The sequence below is a fragment of the Pinus tabuliformis genome, chromosome 4_1 (genome assembly GCF_031772625.1).
Source record: "Pinus tabuliformis cultivar Carrire ecotype Pingquan chromosome 4_1, CPIR1, whole genome shotgun sequence".
In the NCBI taxonomy this organism is placed as follows: Eukaryota; Viridiplantae; Streptophyta; class Pinopsida; order Pinales; family Pinaceae; genus Pinus; species Pinus tabuliformis.
The window spans coordinates 264,461,758-264,474,476 of record NC_142303.1 but is presented as its reverse complement, the minus strand read 5'-3'; positions in this window follow the sequence as shown (position 1 = coordinate 264,474,476).

The following is a 12,719-nucleotide window of genomic DNA, read 5'->3' as shown; positions in this document are numbered from 1 at the left end:
TGAATTAAGAGGTTTATCATTGCAATGATTAATAACTAATTCTTGAAGTTCGATCCAAAACAACTCAAAGAAATCTTTAAAGCATTTTCAATTCTAATTTAATCTATGATGCAGAGAACTGAAGAGTGCAAGAAAACATAATCACTCGTATCAAATTGTTGGTATCCGAGTGTGAATACCTATTCAACACTTTTCCACATTTAATTTATCAATCTAGGTGCATACATTATTTCAAGGTAACGCGCAAAATATATTCAGGTAGTAATGAAACAATCAATCACCAACCTTATATTCAATAACTGAGTTAACAAAAGAACCATTGTGACAATAAATAAGATTAGATTGTAGATCTATAAAAAGCATTCACAACAGTTAGTTAAAGTACTATAACATCAATCGAAATAAACCAACACAAATGAAATAACAACACACTGAAATAATGCAGCACTTGATCAAAAGAGTGGGTCCAACTCCCTGACCAAAGTTGCAGTGGGTTCACAACTTATAAAGAGAACAACAAAATAACTTGCATTCAATTACTTAATCAATCTTTTGTTATAATATCAATCTCTTGCACGGCTAACCCCTATTCACAGCATTGAAACCCTTCTTATACAATACATAGAGAAAATTGTCTCTCAATATGGCAGCTAATGTATATCATTATACAATCGTTGAAACAACCAACTAGTTGCTGAGAGAAAGGCAAGAAAGGTATGGAATAGGTATAGAATTCGTTATGATTTTACAACGCTTGCTGATATGGTGCTAGAAGCTTGGAATTTCTTCTATGATTTTCACCTATAACCTTTGACCACCGGATCTGCGGAAATGTTAAGATTAGTAACTTGCATAGGTAAAATCTCCATGACTATTACTTCATTAATTAAATATTCCAAGAAGAAAATAGAATGGGGTTTACCTTGTGCGTTTAGAACGATTAGTGAATGTAAATTATACAAAAGGAGTGAGAAAGAGAGAGAGTGAAAATGGAGGGAAAAAGTATGCAGATTTGGCACCCAACATCTCCCCCCAACCAGTCTTTATGCATGCCCTCATGCAACTCAATATCTTTTCAGATCTGGGTTGGACCGGTTGTAGTCAGCATGAAGCTGAGCAAGGTTGTATTCTTCAACCATGTCTTTCCCTAGAGGTTTATATCCTTCTGTCATAAGGACATCCTTCCACTAATCATTTCTCACATTGTATGTTGGAGTGTAATGTTCTGTTGGAAACCAAATGAGGGGAAATTGAAACCTCAGCCCCATCCACTGAACCCCATAAGTCTGAATGCATGCAGCAAAATGTGTCACTCTTTCTAATGCTTGTGAAAAATTGGGTGCTCCAAAAGGTTCCTGGTTTCTGACAGCTGAGGATGACATCATCCATCTCCTTTGACAACTGTCAAGGGCTTCATCCTGGAAAGTGTTTATCTATCTGACACAGAGGTCAGTACACCATCTCTATGTTGCCAACATTCGTTCCTTAGATCCATCAATCTATATAAAGGTGGAGTTCTTGTTATAAATAGTCATTGACTGACCATTCTCCCTCCTTATCATCAATGGCTTTGTAGCTTGATTCCCTTCAAAAGTATCACAAGCCTTCCTCCATTTAACTTGGTTAATGGTGTAGGAGGTGAAGGCTCTCAGGTGAACATCTCCCACGAATGGAACTGGGTTAAAGCTCTCGTCATCCCTCAGGAAATAACCATGCATCTAAATCTCGCACACCAAGTGTTGGTTCACGATATCATGGATTCCTATAATATGTAGGAATTGTATCGAGTCTTCGATCTCATGGTTGAACTCCTTGGAGATGCTTTCTAGGCTGAAGAAAAAGAACTACTCATGAAGAAACAAAGCGTAACTATGGGCAAGAGGCCAACAGGCCATTACCTGTTGTGCTAGGGTAAACATATGTTCCTTATCTACCTTCAACACTTGTATCTTCCCTTCTAAATCCCTTATCTTTCTCTGTTGTTTCTCCTGCCTCTACTTTTCTTTGTCCAACTAATCTACATACTCAGTGACAATCTCAGTGGCCTACTCTTGAACCCTCGTTCTCTCCTTCTTTTGTTCATTCACGACAGATTTCCATCTTTGAATTTCAGCTGCTAGGAAGAATTATCGGGCCTTGAACAACTATTCTACAGGACCAGTCTATGTAGCAGCAGAAGTTGTGGGAACATCTTCTATTTGTATAGCTGCTAAGGAGACCTCGACCTTGGGCCTTACAACCTTCCATTTATATTTCTTTGCCTTCTGTTTCAGCTAAGATACCTACTTCCTCAGCTTCCAAACCTCCATCTTTAGTCGCATGGTGTTGGCTACATGGGGCCTGACCCAGGTTCAGAAGTGATTTAGCCAAACAAATACTGGTACTACAAGCCCTTTAGGTAACAATCCATGAAGCACGGATTGAGGTCTCACCCAAAGTAGTATGGGAGGGTGCTGGAACCAGGTTTCTACAACCTAGGGATGTCCTGATGAAGGTTCTGGAGGTTCATTGCATGCTTGCACTGCTCCGCGCAACAGCCTCTGCACACCTCTATAAGGGGCGCGAACACAGTACTATCATGATCTCGATCCTTACTGCGTTATTATGCTTTGACTTAGTTTGTGTAGGCCCAATATTCTTATTACTTATTCAAATTTCAAGTAAGTGTCCATAATCAAACCCAATATAAATGCATAAAGATAAACAGAACCATAGATGCACAATATTCTGAATCAAACTTATCTTTATTAATAATCCTTTTCAAGTTCAGTTCAATTATAGACTCGACTCTGCCTTGCGCACTTAGCTGTAGGGGTCTGCACACTCAGCTACGGACTCTACTAGGCCTCTGCGCACTTAGCTGCAAAGCCTCTTCCTACTACTACGACCCAATAGACTTAAGATCCACTTCTATCCTCTAACAATGCTTTCGCATTTATCTATTACTTTCTTACCCAAAAAAACTATCTTTACACTTAGAGCCTCGCTCTATTTATTCAATCCCATGGTCCACGGACCATGGGTAGGCTAACACAACTTTACATTATTTTACAATTCTTAGGGCAGACAACCCTATGACTCATCCTAGACTTTCGCGCTCCGCGCCCGTACTTCGCAGAGTCTTACAATACAATTGACCAAAACTCAGGCTTTAAGCCCCAAAACCTGTTGCGGAGGATCCCATGCCCAACAGACCCCCAACACAATCATTGTGACTCATCCTGAGTCACTCTGCTGGTGCGGTGATCTTGGCATGAAGCCCCTCCAATTGTGCCTGTGCTGCACGAAGATCCGCAGTGCACTGTTCTATTGTCTGCTGGATCTTCTCTACTCTTTCTGCTTCTGAATCATCTGTGTCTGACTCGAGTCTCTGCTTTGGTATTGGCTTCTATGTGTTTATAGTCACGTGCCCCTATCCGGCTCCTCAGGTTGCGAAGACTGTGCTTCGGTTGGTTAGTCAAATAGTCAGCCCACCCATGTAGGGCTTCAGGCAACTGCCATTTAATTTTACTAGGAAATGGTCTCCATTAAGTTTGACTAGCTGGACCACGCCTCCGTCTGTGACCTCTTTTACCACATATGGTCCCAACTAGTGCATTCTGAATGTGCTGGGAAAGTTTTTGAACTTGTTGTCATACAGCAGCACTAAGTCGTTTACCTTGAAGGTGCGCAACTTGATATGGCAGTTGTGTTAGACTTTCTCACACTGCTTTTGTACCTGCTGGTGAAATCCTGCCAGAAATCATTCTTCCTCGAGTTCTTCTAATTGTGTGAGCCTTTCTTCTAGAGCTTCGTGGTCTGACATGCTTGTGAGCGCTGCTATTCGCAGACTAGGTATGATGTATTCCATTGGCATGACTACTTTCGTAACATAGACCAACCGAAATGGTGTCTCTCCCATTAATTTCTTGCACGTTGTCTTGTATGCCCATAACACAGTAGGTATGCAGAGGTCCTAGTCATTCCACTGCGTGTTACATATTTTGGTCAATGCAGTATCTAGTATTTTATTGAATGCTTCTACTGTTCCATTAACCTGTGGGTGGTATCGTGTACTTTTCTGGTGATAAACTTGGAACTCTTCTATGAGCGCACTGATGGTTTCATTCAATAAATGCATTCTACGATAGCTCATTAAGATTTTTGGGCATTCAAATCATGTCAACACGTTTTCGAACAAAAACTTTGTAGTCATGGCAGTCGTGCAGTCCTTGACTGGTTGTGCTTCTGCCCATCATGTCAAGTACTTCATCACAGTGATGATGTAGCACGTACCCGTCTTTCCTTGAGGTTTGATTGGGCTGACAAAGTCAATTGCCCATTTCTCAAATGACTGTAGTGTCATTTGTGGATTTAGTGGCATCTCGTCCCTTTGTGATGGTTTTCCTATCCTTTGACATATATCGCAGGCCTTACAATGCACTTTCGAATCCTAGTGCAAGGTTGAACAATGTAAACTTTGAAACAGGAACTATAAACTCAAAATGGGAACTCTTGCCGAAAAACACCGAAAAAACATCAAAAACAGTGCTAAAAACGAAAAGTGTGTATACTGGAACGATGATTTTATTTTTTAGGGGTCAATTTTGAACATATTTTAAAAATGGCAATGACTAAGAAATTTTCATGCAAAATGTACCTTCAAAACAAAAAAGTGATGATACTGGAATGATGATTTTTTTTTTTTTTAGGGTCAATTTTCAAACTTTTTAAAAAATGCTAGTAAAACCAAATTTTTATGTGCCAAACAAAGTTGTTTATGAGGAAAAAAACACATTAATGTTTTTGGTAGAATATCATTTTTCTTTCCTAAGTATAGATTCAACATGTTCTCAACCATAACATGCTAGATACAAAGGAAATTGAAATTTTTTCAACTATAAAATTAAAAAACCATGACATTATGAACAAATTACATCACTAAATGAATTCAGAAGTCATTATTTGTATATTGAATAAAACACACATTATATCTCTAATTTAATATTGCATTGTAGATATTTTAAACAATAAAAATTATCATAATTAAGACATATAATCCAACAACATAAAAATGCCTCATAACTTCTCATTTAACAAGATATGGAAATCATTAATTTTATTTCAAGATACGATGCATACATCAGTTATATAAACTGTCTTAAACAATTATTCAAAATTACTCATATTTTCTTGCACACCATTAAAATTCACATCTTCAGATGAGTGACTAGATGCTGACGAAGATATTCCATATTCTTCTCTTTCATCAACTAGTGCCCCATCTGAGTCCACATGCATGCCCAACATTTCAGGTTCCAAAATTCTTCTAGATCTACGACTGGTTTCAGCAGACTCCCATCTCAACACCGTTCCTTTTGGTAACAACCTTTTCAGAATCTTTATCGTCTTGAAGCAAAGAGTTCCTCTCTTTGTTAAATTGAAGTCATAAACAAGTATGTGAACATCCTCCAATTTTAATATGTCTGTGCAGCGGCGATTTATATTTGTACCCTTTCTTTTTCTCTTTCCACCATTTTTTTTTGTCAACTACCATGTCTGGCTTATACACACCATTGAATGGGTGTGTATTTGTGGCATACCAACGTACTTCAACACTTGTAACATCCTCATTTTCTGTAAAGACCTTTATAACTTTAGCAACCCAGAATGGATAGCCATTGGGATCTCCATCTGCTAGCACTGCAATCATGCAACCCTCCTCAATATCCTGTACTGAACCCCTGTAAAGGTCTTCCATGGCTTCACGTTGTGCACGAGATCTTCTGGAACCAATATACATCTCTCTTTCCTTTGCCTGTGAAGAATTAATAATACATTGAGATTGTTGTTGTTCAACAATCTTTATTTCCTCATGTTCATTCGACACATTTTGTGGCCAAATAAATGGATTTTTCAAAGGTATATCTTCATTTGTTGTTGTTGAAATGATATCACTTTGATTATTGAAAAATGACTCCCACCAAACTGAATCAACAATGTCAAAGTACTCATATGTATATCTAATGCATTTTTTAATTTCTTCTAGGCAATCAGAATAATTTATATCTCTATTTTGTCCGCGTGCATTCTGAACTTCACCAACTGATTGTAATAACAATATTTTTGATGCAAATATTGGATGATCTAGAATGAACTTTAAAAATTGCAAACCTGATGACAATGCCCATTCTATAGTAGTTGAATACTTTTTGCCCCATATTAGTGCTCTCCCATCAACTTTTTTGATACGAAATTGATGTTGGAAGCTAATGTCATTAAGTTGTTCAATGCATTTCCCCTCACCATATGATCCCAGAATAAACCTTCACATGTCAATAGTTTCTTCCAACACATCAAAAGTGGGCTCTGGCATGTATGATTTCTTAATACATTCAATTAGTGATGGCAAGCTCCAAACTTCCTTCCTCCTCAATGTGACTGAAAAACGACTGAACATCTAATCAATATGGTCATGAGTGTGCCCAACAAGAAGGAAACCAACCTTTACCTTTTGAAAAATTCTCGATTCAACAAGCATGTTTAGATATCCAAAAACAACCTGATTTTTGTTTTCACGGCAAGTGTTGTCCAATTGTTGATACAAAACTTCAAGAAGATTACCAGACCAATGAGAAATCACATCATGAATTATGGTTATGGTCAAATTTGCATCATTATGAATATTTGGAGCTGTGAAGTACACCCTTGGCAACATTTTCCCATTGAAGACAATACAACCGACCAAGTGAAACTGAATAAAATTTTCCTCTTGTAAATTTTTGGGTGTGCGAACAAAATGTGGTAAAAGTGTTTTCTTCTGGTCCATACCATCAATTATCAAACCCAAATATTTATTTGGATTACCGTAACACTTCTTTCGATGCTTGTACAATTTCTTCCTTTCATTTGTTTGTTGTTCACGATGCTCCTGAAGTTCTTTGACAATTAAATCTACACAACATAAAAGAAAGTCATTAAGAAATATGTTTTCATAGTTGATGACTATACAATTTTAAAAGTTAAAGTTATGAATGCTTACCTCTTTTTGACCCTTCACATTGTCCCTTTTTTATTTAAGAGAAGCACATGTACTGTAAATCCCCATCCTTGTCTTCTTAGGAATACGAACATTGTTGAATTATTTCTTCCATACCTTCACAAAATATTGATATGTAATAAACCGGACATGTCCCTCAGCGCCTTCTGCATATTCTTTGTATAAGTTGTATATTTCTCATCTTGAAAAATTATCTGGAATATGTATTGTCTCTCTATTTGGCATACACTCTCCATGCTTTGAAAATAAATCTTTCATCCATGAAATTGCAGTATTTGATAATGGCCCAAACTGTCTTTTATGACGTACTTCTACATAAAATGTGGGATCCTTTTCCAAATTTTCTTGAATTCTCAAGAGACGAAAATTCCCAATCGAATGAAACATTTTGAAAGCTTTTCTACAGATAAATAAAGTCCTAATATGATAATCATAACTTGACAATGTAGATTGCATGCACCCAACTAAATATGAATTTTGCATGCTTTTATTCATTGACAAATATCTCTTCCTCCTTTCTAATGAAAATTTGAAATCAATATGTTTCAAACAATCTTTTTGGCAACATTCACTTGAAATGAGAGCGCTGATAGAACTTCTTCTCGTCAGATATTCTGCTTTACCCCTTGTATAACTATAACAGCTTGCATTGATACGAAAAGGTTTGCTCCTACTCCTCGATACAATATTTCTTGACAACATCTCCATCATTGGATCATCATTTGTATAAGGATTTTCATCATCATTAAGAGGAATGTTATCCACACTATGATTAGCTCTGCTTTTCAAATATTGACTTGGAGGATATTCTTCATCTTCGCCTTCTTCAGTGCTACTGTCATAGTCCAGAATTCTGACTAAATGGAAAATTTGACTCTACGTTTAATGGATATTCTTCCTCATGTGCATTATCAGTGCTACTCTCATGGTCCATAGAATTAGGACTACATCGAAAATGTGACTGTTTACTTATTGAAGATGATACATCATATCCTTTGTCATTGCTACCTTTATACTCATTAGAATTAGGACTGAGTACATCATCCTGTCCTTCATCACTACTGCTCTCATAGTCCTTAGAATTAGGACTAAGAGGACACTATGACACTCCATTATTTTGAAATTCATCATCACGCTCTTCATGATTGTTGCTCTCATAGTCCTTAGAATTAGGACTAAGTGGACACCGTGACACTCCAATCTTTTGAAATTCATCATCCCGCTCTTCATCACTGCTACTCTCATAGTCCTTAGAATTAGGACTAACTGGACATCGTGACACTCCATACTTTTGAAATTCATCATCATGCTCTTCATCACTACTACTCTCATAGTCCTTAGAATTAGGACTAAGTGGACACTTTGACACTTGATTCTTTTGAAATTCGTTATCACGCTCTTCATCACTGTTGCTCTCATAGTCCTTAGAATTAGGACTAAGTGGACACGATGACACTCCATTCTTTTGAAATTCACCATCTTGCTCTTCAAAACTACTACTCTCATAGTCCTCAGAATTAGGACTAAGTGGACACCATGACACTCCATTATTTTGAACTTCACCATCATGATCTTCATCACTGTTGCTCTCATAGTCCTTAGAATTAGGACTTAGTGGACACCGTGACAATCCATTCTTTTGAAATTTGTCATCAAGCTCATGATCACTGCTGCTTTCATAGTCCTTAGAATTAGGACTAAGTGGAATTTGTGACTCTTTATTTATTTGAAATTCTCCATCCCCTCTTTCATCAATGCTACTTTCATAGTCCTTAGAATCAGGACTAAGTGGAAGAATTGACTTTCTATTCATAATGGAAGAATTCCCGCTATATTCATCAATATGAATAGAGTTGTTATGCGATGAAGATGTTGATGGTGTATAAATCGAAACTTCGCTATCAAACAATCCATCCCTTTCAAATAGAAGATGTTGAATGATACAAATGGAGAGTCTCCCAGTGATATTATATAGCTTAGAGAATGAAATTTTCCCTCCAAAAAGTTTCGGGAAAATATTTCCCTCCAAAAAGTTTGTTAGATTTATTTATCTTCATTATTTTATTCTACAATTTATCAAAAAATGTAAACTAATTTTTTTTATGAAATAAATCATTAAAATTAAAATTGTAAAGTACAACTTCTACATTAATTATTTTAATAGTTAAAGTATATAATATTTACTAAACAATTGAGTATTTTTTTTTTTAACTTTTATAATATATTCTAAAACAAATTAATCCCACATTCACCCCGTTGTAAAACAATTCTACAATATTCGCTTTATCATATTTTAAAACAAATTATCCCACATTAACCGTACGGTAAAACATCTCCGTAATTTCACTTATATACTAAATTCCATTATCACTATTACTCACATCACATCCAGGTTTTCTAAAGTTTGTTGAAATACTTGTGAATTTGTGGAGCAGCTACATTGCTATCAACAACATATTCAACGAAGAATTCTCGCAATTGAAAGGTAAGTTAAATTTTTTTCCTTGAAAATTTTCATGTTAAATTAGTTTAATGAAGAAGATTTTTTTTTTTTTAAATTAATAATTTTTCTGAGCCAAAATAACAATTACGTTCATCGTGAGCATGGCGGGCCCGACCAAACTCAATCGCCCAACAACCGTTGGTAGGCTGTTGTGGTGTCGCAGGGTGGGCAGGGAGGGCAGGCGGGGTGTGAGGGTGCGGGTGGGGCCGTAGGGGGTGTGGGGGCAGGTGGGGCTGCGGCGCCCACCCCGATGGCCCGCTCGCCCACCGCGGGGCTTGGGCGATTTAGGGGGTGTGGAGGCGGTTGGGGCTACGGCACCCACCCCGACGACCTGCTCGCCCGCCGCAAGGGTTGGGCGATCAACCCCCGCGGCGGGTGGGCGAGCTGCCGGGGTGGCCATCATAGCCGCACCCTCCCCCACACCCCCTACCACCCCACCAACACCCTCACCCCCTCCACCCACACCCCGCCCCCCTTGCCTTCCTACCCCCTCCCCCCACATCAACCCCCGCGGCGGGCGGGCAGGCCGCCGGGATGGGCGTTGTAGCCCCACCCACCCCCACACCCTCACCCCCTCCACCCACACCCCGCCCCCACTGCATCCCTACCCCCTCCCACCACATCCTGCCCCCTCAATGCCACCCTCACCCCCTACCACCACCCCCCTAGACCCCTCACCCCCACATCTCCACACAACCCCCCTTCCCCACCCGCACCCACCCTGGTTCCACCCCCACCCGCCCACGCCGCCCCTCCCCTCGCACACCCACTCGCCACTCCCCCTTGCCCAACCACACCCACCACCCCCCCCCCCCCCCCCCCCCCTGCATCCCCCACCCCTCCCGCCCCCTCACACACCACCCTACCTGCCCCCTCACACACCGCCCTCACACCCCCACCCACACCAGCCCTACCCCCACCCACCCTTCCACTCGCCCTCCCCCACCTTACCCCTGCCCACCCTTCCACCCACCCTCCCCCCCCTCCCCACCCCCTCACCCGCCCTACCCCGCCCACGCCCGCCCCCTCACCCGCCCACACCCGCACCCCCCCCCATCCACCCCTGCCCCTTCACACACCCTCCCCGCCCACACCCTCCCCACCTCCTCACCTGCACACCCTCCCCACCCCCTCACCTGCCCTCCTCACCCACCCTTCCACCTGCCCTCCCCGCCCACCCTTCCACCCACCCTCCCCCCCACCCTCCACCCACCCCCCCCCCACCCTTCCGCCCACCCTCCCTCGCCCTGCCCACCCACGCTTGCCCCCTCACCCACATGCCCTCCTCACCCCGTCCCCACCCCCTCACCTGCCCTCCCCACCCCCTCACCCGCCCTTCCCACCCACGCTCGCCCCCTCACCCGCCCTCCCCGCCCACACCCACCCCCTCACCTGCCCGCCCTCACACCCCGCATGCCCAGCCGCCCTCGCCCACCCCGCCGACCCCACTCACCCCACGCCCCGCATGCCCGCCATCCCCACCCGCCCTCGCCCATGCTCGCCCTCCCCACCCACCCTTGCACGCCCTCCCCACCCACCCTCGCACGCCCCCTCACTCGCCCTCCCCGCCCACCCAGCCTCCCCTTTCCTGCCCGCCCACCCACCCCCCCGCCCCCCCGACCTCCACCACCCTTCCCTACCTCCCCCTCCCCACTTGCCCACCCACTCTGCCCTCCCCTCTCGCCTGCCCCCCCCCACTGCACCCACCAACCCCACCCTCCCCGCCTGACCTCCCCCTCCCTGCCCTCCCTGCCCGCATACGCACCCCGCCTGCCCAACCTCCCCCTCCCCGCCCGGCCTCCACACCCACCCACCCCCGCCTGCCCCGCCCTGCCCACCCACCCCCGCCCGCCTGCCCCACCCACCCGCCTGCGCCTACACGGCCTGCCCTGCTCACCCACCCTCACCCGGCCCGGCGCACCCGCCCACCCACCCACCCTCACCTGCCCCACCCGCCCGCCCACCCTCGCCCGCCCCACCCTCCCTACACTCGCCCATATGCCCACCCACCCTCGCCCACCCAACCCGCCCTACCCTCGCCCACCTGCCCACGCCCGCCCACCCTCACCCGACCCACCCTACCCACCCCCCCTCGCCCACCCGCGCTCGCCCATCCTCACTCGGCCCACCCTCACTTGGCCTGCCTCGCCCACCTGCCCCCGCCTGCCCTGACCACCTGCCCAAGCCCACCCACCCACACCCGCCCTCCCTCGCCCACGTGGCCCGCCCCTCCTGCCCACTCTCACCTGGCTCGGCCCGCCCGCCCACGCACCCACCCTCGCCCAGCCCACCTGCCTTGCCCTCGCCCACTCGCCCACCCGCCCTCGCCCGCCTGACCTACCCTGCCCTCGCCCACCGGCCCACACCCGCCCACCCTCACCCGCCCCGCCCCACCGACCCACCTACCCTCACCCTCCCGACTCGCCCCGCCCACCCATCCTCGCCCACCCGCCCACACCCGTGCTCGCCCCGCCCACCCATCCTTACCCGGCCTGCCTCACCCGCCCCGCCCTCACTCACTCGCCCTCCGCCACCCCACCCGCCCCACCCTCGCTCAACCCACCCAGCCCTCGCTCACCCACCCTCCACTGCCCCACCTGTCCTGCCCTCGCTCGGCCCACCCCGCCCACCCACAGCCACCCCGTCCACCCTGCCCGCCCCACCCACCCCACCCGCCCTCACCCGACCACCCTCACCCGCTCACCCCGCCCATACCCACCCGCACCCTCCCCACCCTCCGCATGCCCGCCCTCACCTGCTCACTCCCACCCACCCGCCCCATGCACTGGCTTTCCCACCCCCGCCCTCTCGCCCTCACCCACCTGGCCCACCCTCCCTCAACCGCCCACCCACCCTCGCCGACCCCACCCACCCTCACCCACCCAGCTGCCCACCCCGCCCCACTGTCCCTCACCTGCCCACCCTTGCCGACGTCGCCCGCCCTCACCTGCTCGGCTGCCCACCCTGCCCCGTCGTCTCTCACCCGCCCTCCTGCCCACCCACCCACCCACCCGGCACCAACCTGCCCGCCCGCCCGTCAGGGTTGGCTAGGTGATTCTGATTATACAAATAAAACATTTATGATATATTTTTGTTGTTAATTTAAGTTAATATGTTTTTGTTATTTACTGATTTATGTGTTTCTATTTTTCAGGAAAATGTCATCAAAGAAGATTT